The sequence below is a fragment of the Pongo abelii genome, chromosome 3 (assembly GCF_028885655.2).
Source record: "Pongo abelii isolate AG06213 chromosome 3, NHGRI_mPonAbe1-v2.0_pri, whole genome shotgun sequence".
NCBI lineage: Eukaryota > Metazoa > Chordata > Mammalia > Primates > Hominidae > Pongo > Pongo abelii.
In genome coordinates this window covers 136,344,018-136,357,608 of record NC_071988.2, presented here as the reverse complement: position 1 = coordinate 136,357,608, position 13,591 = coordinate 136,344,018, and the positions used below count along the sequence as shown (strand labels likewise).

Genomic DNA, 13,591 nt, shown 5'->3' with positions numbered 1-13,591 from the left:
AGTTTTATAATGCAAATAAGACAGAATATGCAGTTCCTGCCCTGCGGTTATGGTCTAACAGGGTTAAATATTTAAAAAGTGAATACTTTATAGAGTATTTAATGTTTATGTATTGGCTTTTGGGGTTATTTTTTGGAGGAGGAGTGAGACTAAGAAAGTACCTCTTACTATGCAAGATAGTGTGAAAGGAAAATAAACCTTGGGACCCCAAAATCACTGAGCTAAAGGGAAAAGTCAAGCTGGCAACTGCTTAGGGCAAACCTGCCTCACATTGTATTCAAAGTTAGCCCTCTGCTCACTGAGATAAATGCATATCTGATTGCCTCCTTTGAAAAGGCTAATTAGAAACTCAAAAGAATGCAGCCCTTTGTCTCTTATCTACCTATGACCTGGAAGTCCCCTCCCTACTTTGAGTTGTCCTACCTTTGATTCCAGTTGCCTTGCCTTTTGGACTATTGATTGATGTCTCATGGTTCCTTAAAATGTATAAAACCAAGCTGTGCCCCAGCCACCTTGGGCACATGTTGTCAGGACCTCCTGAGGCTGTGGCACAGGCATGCATCCTTAACCTTGGCAAAATAAATTTTCTGAATTGACCGGGACCTGTCTCAGATATTCAGCCTTCACTTGGTAACTATGCAGAGATTCTGAGTGGAGATGCCCCTGACCTTTGAAAAATCTATGGGTGCCTGGTACCATCTTGAGCTAACCTTATGGCTCAAACCAATAGGACAATTTGCTGAGGACTGGAAGCACCCCCTCCAGAGAATCCCTATTCTCCCAAAATTTGGTTGAGATCTAATGTTTATTTTGCTGTACAACTCTTTTTTGTTTGTTTGTTTGTTTTTTGAGTTTTACTTGTTTCCGACAAGGAAGGCAAGTTTTCCTGCCTGCATTGATGTAGAAGGCAGGGCTCCTTGCCAAACTCCACCCTCAAACCTGGAACCTTAGCCCTAAGTGAAAACAGCTGACCCTGATACAGAAGGGCTGGGCTCCTGGCTACACTCCACGCTCAAGCCTGGGACCTAGGCCTTAAGTGAAAGCAACTGACCCCATTTTTCCAACTGATTGCCTTTTTGACCCACCCCACCCCCTATCCTGTACCCATAAAAACCAGCGCAGCTGGCAGAAGAAAGCTACAGCAACACAAGCAGCTGAGCCTCAGGGATACAAACTGCTGAACATCAGGGATAAAAGTGACTGAGCAGTGAGCAGAGAAGTAACTGAACATTGGAGACTACGGATAAGGATGGCTAACTTCAGATGGTGCGGTTTTGGAGGGGAACCTGGCCAGAGATGGCTGGGCTTCAGGGAAAAATTACCTTCTTCCTGTACTATCTCCTAAGGCTAATGAGAAACTCAAAAGAATGCAGCTATTTGTCTCTCAAGTACCTGTGACTTGGAAGCTCCCTTCCCAGTTCCAGCTGTCCCGTTTTACGTATGTTGACTGATGCCACATCTCCCTAAAATGTGTAAAACTAAGCCTCTTGAGGCTGTGTCACGGGCATGCGTCTTCAACCTTGGAAAAATAAACTTTCTAAATTTACTGAGACCTGTCTCAAATTTTCAGGGTTTACAAATTTACTGTTAGCTAAATCTTCTGAGTTATTGGCAAAAATACCTATGTATTTAACTTTGAGGGTCTTAAGTTTAGGTAAGCACCTGATGTTCACGGACTACTAAAAACGTGTTTAACAAGGAAGTAACTAACTTTAAATGATAGTGTCTAATATCTCAGTTTACAGAAGTAATCTAGATAAACTGATAAAAGTAAAAGAATTGAGTACAGTGAATGGGATAACACTTTAGGTAAACTTTTTATGTAAATTAAAATCTTAAAAAATTTTGATGCTCATTTAATATCTGCATCATTTCCAGTTAAAGGGTTATGATATGGGGAACCATGTTTCTGAAATTGTGGATTTGTTCTTATCTATTAATGCCCATATCTGATGGTTCAGGATTTCTTGCTTTTTAGGGTTACACTAAAGTTTTAGTTTACTAAGGAAACAAATTATACTTAATACATAATTCTGTATATCAAATGTGTCAGAAAAGGTTATGTTATTAGTGAGGAAAAGAATAATTTTGTCTAATTCAAAAGTTATCTAATAGTTCAAGTTACCAATTTGAAAAGGTTATTTGTGAAACAATGTAGTAACGAACCAGAAGGTGGGGAGAAAGATATGGGAAATGTTTAGATTATAAAATACTCTTTAAAACCCAGTAGAGAATTGGAGACATTTGGCTATTAACATTTTCATAGTTAAAGCTCTGAGTCTTGATTAAAGTAAAATAAGAAGTATTGTTAAAAAAAAAAAAGCATCAGCAGTTTGGCAATTCTTTTTGTAAATACAGTTAAGCATGAAGCCGAATTTAGTGTGGAGCCAAATTTCATATACATGCTTGCATTGCTTTGCACTATGTTTACTGTTTTGCATGGATAGTGCTGGCACTGGAGTACTTATTGGTCATGTACCTAAAATGAATTTCTTAATTGCACAGGATGTATGATATTGGTAAACTTGAGGATATTGAATTGTGTATCAGGAATAAAATATTCATTATGTGGGTTTTTAAGGGCCCTGGATAACACCATAGCCTCCAGGGTCGATTGAGTAGGAAAAATTTAGGGTTGGTTTCCTATTTGTTTTGGCTACTAGTTTTCATTTGTTTGCTGTTTATTCTTTGGCTTTGCCTATGTATGCAGATATAAAACCATATATATATGGTTTTAGGCTTCCTGACACTTTCTGTATAAAACCATATATATGGTTTTAGGCTTCCTGACACTTTCTGTGTAAAACCGTATATATATGGTTTTATATCTGTGTGTGTGTGTGTGTGTGTGTGTGTGTGTATGTATATATAGTTAGTTTCCAGTGGAAGGCCTTTATTTGGTTCTTTAATAGATATTTTGTTTCCTATGCATTTCTAGCAAGTCATCATTTGTTCCACTTATCTGGAATTCCTAGGCTACCTTTGTCAGGCCCCCCAGGTATTGATGGAACACACCAGCTTTTTAACCTTAAACTAACTTTTTGGATTTTAGGCTTCCTGATACTTTAAGGGTGTTGAGTATACTTTTGTAAACATAATTTGAGTCATATTTCTCTCTAATTTCTCCAAAATTTGTAAACTATTTGTGAATATTCTTAATTCATGGCAATGTATTTGTTTGCATACAGTTTATCAGGGTCACTAAGGCTGCTCAGGAAGAGAGAACTCAGAAACCTGGCATGCTGGCAAAAGTGTAAAAATTTCTTACCAGTCAGACTCTCGCCTCTCTCTGTGCAAACTGGATAAATAAATAATGAAAGTTACTGTTACTGTTTATCTCCTCTGTATCATTTTGATTAATTTAAAAAAAGATTCTGAGGCTAATGTTAAACTGTAGTGAATATGTTGTGTTTTGTATGTCTTTCTGTATTGCCCTGTTATAAAGAGGGACATCTTAGGATAAAATCCATGCCTATGACCTCATCGGCCCTCTGTTCAAGACAGCCCAGCAAACTGGCCAGCCACATTCTTGGGAGATTGACCTTGTAACCATGTGGCTTTGCTTTCTCTTTTTACAATGGTGACCAGGTTTGGGTTCAATTTCTGACTTAGGGAACAATTTCTTTATCTTCTGTCTATATTTAAATGTGTTATATGTGTAATATGAAAGAACTTTAATTAATTGGTTTAATAATAAGAACTTCAATCAAATATTTTGTCCAAAAAGTGGAATGCCTTTTATTTAGTTCCTGTGACTTAAGTAATCTTTAAAAAATAAAGTTTTAAAGATTATTGGTAAAATAAAAATCTTCAAATCTATAAACATTTCATTTAAATTATGCAGGTCAGATATTAGGTTTGCTAAATGCTTTAAGGTCATAAACTACTTCTTTGACTTTTAAAAAATTGTTCAATGTATTTTGGAGCATTCAATTTTAAATAAAGCCTGGGGACATAGGAAATTAGCCATGCCCCCTAGCTATGCAGAGAAGATTACAAAAAAAAAAAAGAGGCTTTATATAAGAAAGGATCTTGTATGGTAAATTTTTGTCTTAAAGTAAAATAACTGGTTGTTTAAAAGAGGGATGTTTAGGACAAGTCAGAAAGTCCAAGCATGTTGTTGATAGTCTATGTAAGTTGTGAAAGAATTTATGAGAGAGTTTATGCAAGAAATGTACAATTTAAAGGTGACTTGGCCTCCTGAATGTTTCAAAAATGTCACTATGACTCTTAACTGTACAACATGCCTGCTTTACAGCTAGGTAAAGCCTGGGACACATGGAGGTAGACACTGGAAAGAGTCAGAACTTATCTGCACTTCTGTCTGAGTCCTAGGCTCCACACCTAATACAGAATTCAAGTCCCAAACTTAACAAGGTTTTGACCAAAAGTAAAAGTCGCTAAGTGTTAACATTGTAATTGAGACTACTGAAGAAACAGTTTTACATGCAAGGTATGTAAAAAAAGTGAAATGTGATTTAGTAAAAGATTATAAGAAGGCATGGGAATGTGGATTTTTGTTGTTGTTGTTTTTGCCTAAAGGGTTAAAGGATTGTTTTAAGTTAGGATAAAGCTAAAGGTTTGAACAAGTTGTGGCAGTTTTGTAAAAACAAAAAAAATTAATCTTGTAAAACACTATGTGTGTGAACATACTGACTAAATTTAAAGGGTCATTTTCTGGTTTCTGCATAAATTGAACATTGAAATAAAAGCACAAACAGAGTTTTCTTAAATCACTGATCTTCTCTTTAACAAAAATTTGTAAAGGCTTATAAAAGGTTTATGAGACTCTCACCTTATGATGATACTGATTAAAATTGGAAAGATTTGTCTATAAGGTTTTATTAAAAATTGGAGCTGACCTTAATGGTACACCAATGCAAGGGTAAAATTTGGCTTTCTCTCTTGAACAAGATTTTCATGTAATATTAAAAGATAATGAAATATTTTTGTTTGGCTTTTGAATAAATTACCAAAAAAATAAATAAAGGAAAGGCAAGAGACCAATTATTTGGAAAGCTAGGTCTTCTTCCCTCTATCAATGAGTAAAGGTTTTTGCCTTTTAAATTTTTGAGTCATCATTTTGGCTAAATGAATGACTTATGGTAACCTGGAATTCTATTTCATAATATCAATGTTTTAAACGTTTAACATATTTGATAGGCCTCCCAAAATCATATTTCAGCTTCAAAATAGTATTTTCTGACTTCTAACTTTGAGATGCTGCAGAAGGCTCTTGAAACATCCAAAAGAGAGGTAAACAGGATTATTTGACATGTTATAAGGGAAGCATTGTCCGAAAAAAAGTTTAATCTTCATTTATATTTTAGTCAGTGATAATATATGTCACAAAATTGTATGGGATTTCTAAAATTCTAATATGTCTGAGTATATGCTATCAATTATAATTACAGTTATGTTAAGTTATTGTAAACTACAGAAATAACCAATTTCCTTGTATAAAGCTACTAATCCAAGTAGAATAAAAAATTAATTGAATACCAAGAAAATATGTCATCAGATTTTCATGTTATACCAGCGGGTACAGAAATTGTTTAGATATACAATTTGAACTCCATGGTCTAGGTCAAATTATCTTGATAATCCATCATTTATCAGTGCTATGCACCTAACTTGGTAAAACAACTGGTATTCAGGAGGATATAAGTCTAATGTTATTTAAACATGGACTCATGGAGAACCAGGATGATCACCTTGTTCTTCCTGAATCCTTAAAGCTTTTGTTATTAAAAGTTCTGCATTCCATGATTCATCATGGAAAAAATAAAATCCAAATTGAATATATTGTTGTGGTTACTTATAATTTGTTAAAATAGTTGATAACCAATGTTTGGTCTCATCTTCCTAGGAAAACAATTAAAGCTTCAGGTACATTTGGTCACCTGATGGACCATTTAAACATTTTATATACAGATTTCATTCAACTGACATTTTCAGTGCATGTTTTCTTGTTGTATAAAAGCTTTCCCATGCAAGAAGGCTGATGTTGGCTGGGCATGGTGGCTCACGCCTGTAATCCTAGCACTTTAGGGGGCTGAGGCAGGAGGATCACAAGGTCAGGAGATCAAGACCATCCTGGCTAACATGGTGAAACCCCATCTTTACTAAAAATACAAAAAATTAGCTGGGTCTGGTGGCACGTGTCTATATTTCCAGCTACTGGGGAGGCTGAGGGAGGAGAATTGCTTGAACCCCGGAGGTGGAAGTTGCAGTGAGCCAAGACCACACCATTGCACTCCAGCCTGGGAGACAGAGTGAGACTTCATCTCAAAAAAAAAAAAAAAAAGACTGATGTTATAACAGTAAATTATTATGCTACAATGTATTTTTGTCAAATAAAGAAGCCTCTTATGACTGAGGACAATCAACCCCTTCACAATCTAGAACCTAAAGATTATATCTTCTGAGAACATCAGAGAAAGACTGTCCTTGATATCCACAATACAGCAAAACTTCAGGACCTTAAACCTTGGGTTCATAATCTCACAATTGAGCAGCGTCCCATCATACTCTTAGGACTGTACAGCCCCTGGAACCCTTAAGGTAAAGCTAATCAGGAAAATTACTCCCCAGAAGAAGATGGCATCCTTGATGTGAACAGCTTTTCCCAAGATCATGGGTCAAGACTTCTCTACCATTAAGAGACTTATCTTGGAATATTTTTTTCCTTGCTTATGCCTCTATGAACAATAGAAGTGGAAAATGTGTCTGTTATGTGGGCTTATGGGGTAGACTTTTATTTGTAAAGGAGTTTTCAGCCAGCCTATATATGGATAACCTTATATATTATAATCAATCAGAAACAGAACATTTGTTCACTCCTCTAAACTCATATTATGGGTTAAAGAGCACATTGCCAAGAGGCCTTCACTCTTCTAGAAGGGCATCATTTGTTAGGTCCTTTTCCCATAGTTTGGCATAAAAGAAGCAATGATTAGAAATCTATCCTTTGTGATAGGCTTTATAGAAGATTCTACTGTAAAGGCTACAGTTACACAACAGATTTTAAATTCTCTTGTGAAGGTTATGATAGAATTGGCTGAACAGAGAAGTATCTGTGCAGCTGCTGGCACTCATGACCTATGGAGAAAACATTAGATATTACAGAGATTCAGTCGTAGTGTACAAATTAAATGACTTTGTAACTTTATTTCATTCTCTTCATTTACATAGATTGTACAACAAATAATGAATGGAAAACTCTAAAGGGTATTTAAACCCCAGAAAATGGATTAATGAATCCACTGCTTAGTTAAGTGAGTAGACTGTTTATTTAGCTCATTCTTTGATCTATTTGATTTTAGGAGGTTTGGTTTATGGGGACCCTGGGTAAGAAGCATACTCCAAACTCTTGGTATTATCCTAGTGATAATGATAACAATAGTCTCAGTGGTGCACTGTATTCTCTCCAAGGTTTTAAATGTTTGCATACAATGACCTCTAGAATGTCAAATGGTCTCTCTTTAACTAGAATGACAAGAGCTGAAAGAAATGTGTGACCATGAGGACACTATAATCTATGAATGACATGCTGAGACCAGAGGCCCTAAGTTTTGGTCACACTCTCACTTAAGTGAGAACCTGACCAAAAAGGGGGAATTTTTTAAAACAATTAATGAGAGGTCATTGTTTTGGACTGAGGTCATGCACTAGGCCCCAACACACCAAACCCAAACCAAAATGGAGTTGTTCATGCTAAGACTTTAAGGAAACACATAGATCCTAGAACAGACCACAGACTAGATTTTGCTTTTCTCCTGCAAATCTCTATAACAAACATTCCTGACAGCATAGGTATCCACTCCCTTAAGTCTCCATTAAATTTTTTAACCAAATTCAATTCCTCTCACCTAGAGACCATCAAGCTTCAGATGATCATGCAACAAGTGTTCCAGCCAGTTCCGGGTGAAGTCACCACCCCGGCCATCAAGGAACTACCCTGACTCCACTAGACAGGACAGGGCAAGAGTTTCATGATCCCCAATAGGTAGGTACTATACCCCAAGCCAGCATGAAGCTGTTACAGAAGGAAGACCATCAGTTTTTCCATCTTCCATAAAGATTTATGGGGATCACATCTCTCAAGGGGAAAAAGAGGCAGGAGAATAGGGTCTGGAGGCAGAGAACATAAGATCGATTCACAATGACTTCCTAAAACTGATTTAAATTGAAACACTTTTGATTTAAATGGAAACACTTCAGCTATGACAGGAAATATCTTCTCCATTTACATAGGGCATACACCAAGTAAATGACTTTGTAATTTTACTTCATCCTCTTCCTTTACATAGGTTGTACAACAAGTAACCAACGGAAAATTCTAGAGGATATTTCAACCCCAGAAATTTCTGTAATGGGTTCTTGAGCCCCTGTGCTTGCGCCTGCTCCCAGCCTGTGGAGTGTACTTTTTTTCTTTTTAGTTTTTTTTTTTTTTTTTTTTTTTGAGACAGAGTCTCACTCTGTCACCCAGCCTGGAGTGCAGTGGCGCAATCTCGGCTCACTGCAAGCTCCGCCTCCCAGGTTCACACCATTCTCCTGCCTCAACCTCCTGAGTAGCTGGGACTGCAGGCGCCTGCCACCACGCCCGGCTAATTTTTTGTATTTTTAGTAGAGATGGGGTTTCTCCATGGTCTCAATCTCCTGACCTCATGATCCACCCGCCTCAGCCTCCCAAAGTGCTAGAATTACAGATGTGAGCCACCACGCCCGGCCTCTTTTTGTTTTCAGTAAATCTTTGCAGTTTTTGCTTCACGCTTTCCTTGCTTTGTTTGTGCATTTTGTCCAGTTCCTTGTTCAAGATGCCAAGAACCCGGATATCTTCAACTAGTAACACCAGCACACTTCAATGCACTTCACAAAAGCCCTAGGCCACAGCTCAGTTCTTTGTCTTAAGAAAAGAAAGAAAGAAAGAAAAAGTGGGAAACAAATGATCTAAGAATGAAAACCAGAATGACCCCTTTTCACCATTCCATTAGTTTTATGGCACCTCTACTTGCTAGAGTCAGTGTAAAATGGAAATATTAAGGTCTTTGTGCACATTTACTTCAAGAAAAGATAGCACTGAGGTCAACCTGCACACTGTAGAGTTCCTAAGCTCTCTTTTTCTCTATTTTCTTTTCTGCCTGCTTTAAAGCTGCTGTTACTTTGCTACTGAGATAAAAATTACTATTGGGACCCAACTGGTTTTTTTTTCCTTGCAAGCTGATAAATTTGTATTAATATCTCATGACTAGATTCCTGAAATAAAAGTTATAAGATCTTTCTGTGTGAGTGTGTGTGTATACATATATCTTTAAAAGGACTTTATGATATTTTTTTAAGACAGGGTCTCACTCTGTTGCCCAGACTGGAGTGCAGTGGCATGATCTCGGCTCACCACAACCTCTGCCTCCCAGGCTCAAGCAATTCTCCCGTCTTAGCCTCCTGAGTAGCTGGTATTACAGGCTTGCACCACTACTGCCCAGCTAATTTTTGTATTTTTAGTGGAGATAAGGTTTCACCATGTTGGCCAGGCTCGTCTTGAACTCCTGACCTCAAATGATCCACCTGCCTCAGCATCCCAAAGTGCTGTGATTATAGGCATGAGCCACTGTGCCTGGCTGATTTACTTAACTTTATGTTTAACTGGCAATTAAATCAGTTCTAATTTCCCTCTAGCACATTTTTCTTCCTGTAGTTTGATATGTAAATTTTCCTATCTGATTTTTCACCTGAGAGTTGCCTCCTTCAATATACAAATTCAGGGTTATTTCACTGTCAATTGCCTAGGGTAATGAAACAGGTTATCAAGAATTTGAAAGTATACAACAAAAAAAAGATCTTATGAATCTATAAGATGTTCTTCTATCACCATGTCTAATACATCTATGTATCTATGTGTTGTGTGCACATTGCTTCACTACTGAAAATATATTAAAAAGCTCTAATTAATTGGCTTAAGAAAAAGCACTTAAATACTTTTTCAGGAACAGAGAAAAGACTAGTCAAATGCTTTTTCAAGCTTGTGTGACTTAATTGAAATCTTTAATAAATAAGCTAGCTTGAAAATTATTTGTGAAGTAATATTAGAAGTGTCTTAAAAATTGCCAGCATACATTTTATTTGCATTTATTGATAAAGTGATTTCATACTTATCTCTGCCAAATACTACATTTTACAATAGTGATTTTATCTCTATGAGCAATTTGAGAAGATTTGGAGTCTTGAAGCCTCCAGCTGCATGAGTCCTGGACCATAATTTCTAATCTCATGGCTTTAGGCAGTTTAGTCCCCAGGCAGGTAGGGGGTTTGTTTTGGGAAAGAACTGTTATCATCTTTGTTTCAAAGCTAACTATAAACTAGTTCCTCCCAAAGTTAGTTTGGCCTACACCCAGGAATGAACAAGAACAGCTTAGAGGTTGGAAGCAAGATGGAGTCAGTTAGGTGAGATCTCTTTCACTGTATCAGTTATAATTTTAAAATGGTGGTGTCATAACTTTAAATGATGACTATCCCAGTTTTCATAAATAAGTAAACTATTAAAATACAATAAGTAAATGTAATTGGAAAGATAATTGCAGACAAACTTGCCATAATTTATAATCTAAATTTATATTAAATTAAATAATGGATATTTCTTTAATTGGGCATTTTCCAATAACATATTGTAGGAAAACATTCTTTTTCTAAAAAAAAGTGTGTCCATTTTTAAAAGGTGAATAATTTTTGTTAAATTCAAAGATCACTTAAAGGTTATGTATAATACAAGGTAAAAGGAGCCAGGAAATAAGAGATGTAAAGAAAGTTTATAGAAATAAAGAGGTTTTTTTTGGTAAGAAAGCTTAAAGAAAATTAATTTTATATGAGAAAAAATCTTGTATGCCAAATTTTACCCTAGAATAAAATGATTGTTTGTGGAAGAAAGAGGGATGTTCAACACAAACAAGGAAGTCCAGGCAGGTCATGAATGGTCTGTGTGAGTCTTAATGAGAAGATTTATGGAAAAAACTTTTATATGATCAAGTTGTCTATAATTAAAGGGAAATTATAATATTTCTAGAGATTTAGTTTTGATTTTAAAAACTTATATGCTAAAGAATTCATTCAAACTATAAAATTTTCTTAAGGTATTGCTTTATTCTTAATAAATTGCAAGACATTATAATTTTTTTACACTAAGTTCAACTTTTATTGTTTCTGGTTGTTTTTAGCTTTCTCTCCCCTTTTAAAAGGCCTGAAACAATAACTCTATCCTTCAACTCATTTTCAGCTCTTGTAAGTGTTTTTTTGTTTCCTTCAGGTTCTAACTGTTGTAACCTGATGCTATCAAAGAAAAAAAAAGTTTTATCTTAAAGGTCTAAAGGAAATGTTTCCTTCCAACATAATATTCCCCTTAGAGAATAGCAGTTGCACTGCAGAAGGTCTCTTCTTTTGCCTTTGGGTAACTGGCCTAATAAACACGTAAGCTTTATTGAAATAATTTCTATGTCATTAATACTAAGTTTGATTGGCTTAGAAAAAAAGATTAAAAAATGTTAATTAAAGTTATTACATTCATGTAACTTTCTGTATATGCTTTTAAAGTCCTTGTACCATTAAGATACAGGGCTTTGACTCCTGGGTCTAAAAAGGACACCAAGTCATGCTAAATCTTAACATTGAGAGTAGTTAAAGCTTTATCTTCAGGCTTGGTAAATGATGCCAATAAAAATAAACTGTGTTTGTGAGACACAGGACCAGAAATTAAAGCTATTCAACTCCTCAAGTCCCAGGGACTCTCACAAAAGGGATGGGCACATGAAATTTTAAGGACCAATTTTGAGGGATAAGTTCAGTTTCTCTATAAATTAACCATTAATGTCAAAAACACACTGATGCAACACCAGCATATGGGCTCCTATGTCAGATTAACAAGGTTTTCTTGAAGCATTAATCCTCTCTTTAATAAGGATTATAAAGGTTATAAAAGGTTTATGGAAATTATATCTTATGGTCAAAATGATTAAAATTTTATAGATCATTTATAAAATTTTGAAAAACATTTAATTGGCCTCATGCTGTTTTTATTAGGGCTTAGTGTTTGGAAAATTAAATCTACTCTGTCAAAGAATAAATGTTTTTGTCTTTTTTTCAAATCTTTGAGTTATCACTTTGGCAAAATGAGGAACTTATTTTACAATGACCTGTGATCTTATTTTGTGATAATATCAAGCATTTTAAACCTTTAATATTTGAGAAACTTTCCAAAATCAAATGATAAATTATGTCTTTTTCTGACCTAATTAGCCCTTTAAGATATTAGGTTCCATAAAGTCCAAAAATTATATATTTGGCTTATTTGGTATAAAAATCATACAGGAAGAATTGTTAAATATGAAATGGTGTTTGGCTTTCTTTGGGCTGTATTTGTACAAATAGTTATTGGTATATGTTCCAAAGTTATGGGAAAATCCTATAATTCTGATATGACTTAGTGTACACTATCAGTAATAATAATAATTGCTATGTTAAATTATTGTGTGCCACAGAGGTAACAAATTTCCTTGTCAGTTGTGTCCTTGACTGTGGCTGCCCTAAAACTTTTTGTCATTCACAGACAACTGTTGTTTTGTTTTGGTTCTCTTTAGAAGGTGATTTTACAATCAACTATAAAACTCTAAGAGGTGTTCTTGAATGCAGGGTTCGGATAACTTTGGGAATTTTGACATTAGAATAGAAGAAAACCTTTCTGGACTCTCATGGAGAGCTGAAATGTTCGTGAATATCAAGCAGAACAGGAGTTAACTGCCTGAACTGAACTAATAGAAGACTGAAGTAATCTTTTGACTTTTTTACTTAAATTGTTGCTGATCATTTGCTTTGTTTTGCAGAGTCAAGAAAACTTTTCTTTTGAGCTGTTGACAGCTTGTAGCAACAATATTTGGAGCATATTTATTTCTCTCTACCTGATTTCTCCAGAATTTTGAAACTGTTTGTGAGTATTCTTAACTTAATGGTAATATAGTTATTTGCATAAGTGCAATAAAAATGTCTTTTTTTTGCAACAGGAAACCCTTGGAGAAACTGGTTACCTTACCAAGGCTTTGGCTGGGATGGTCAACAAACTTGACTGGAAATAAACTTGACTTACAGAGACAACAAAAACCCCTTGGGAAAACTAGCCTCATACATTGTCTACACAGTCCCTGTACATGGTTCCTGACCTGTGGTAGGTAAAGACTATCACTTTCTGACAGGCCTGGGAGCCCCAAGTTATCATGGGACCTTAAGAGGAGAGGAATTTACCTAGCTCACAGGTATTTGATGGTACAAATCCACAAAATAAGCCTTGTCTGAGATTTCTTCTATGTTAACAAAGTTTCATCAAAGCCAATTAAAAAGCCTATGTGAAAAATGATTATTCCTGCTGCACTTTATACAAATAATCAGGCCAAGTATTATAAAGCAAATTGGTCCTACCATGATCTGTCTTTAGTAAAAATGAGAAACTGGAGAGAGAAAAATTGTTTCAAAAACTATAGTCTACCTGTTGTTAGATTATATTCTCACCTAATGTTTTTATAATTTTTATCATTTTTGACAGTTCGGAGTG

At 35.5% G+C, this 13,591-nt stretch overlaps 1 long non-coding RNA gene across 1 annotated transcript; it reads left to right on the top strand.

Moving 5' to 3' along the window:
- Positions 1–6,450: 6,450 nt before the first annotated feature.
- On the top strand, positions 6,451–13,388 carry LOC129058857 (uncharacterized). Its single transcript, XR_008524271.2, has 4 exons — positions 6,451–6,564; positions 7,195–7,277; positions 7,876–8,008; positions 13,047–13,388. It is a non-coding gene; the product is annotated as an uncharacterized LOC129058857 (long non-coding RNA).
- Positions 13,389–13,591: the final 203 nt, after the last annotated feature.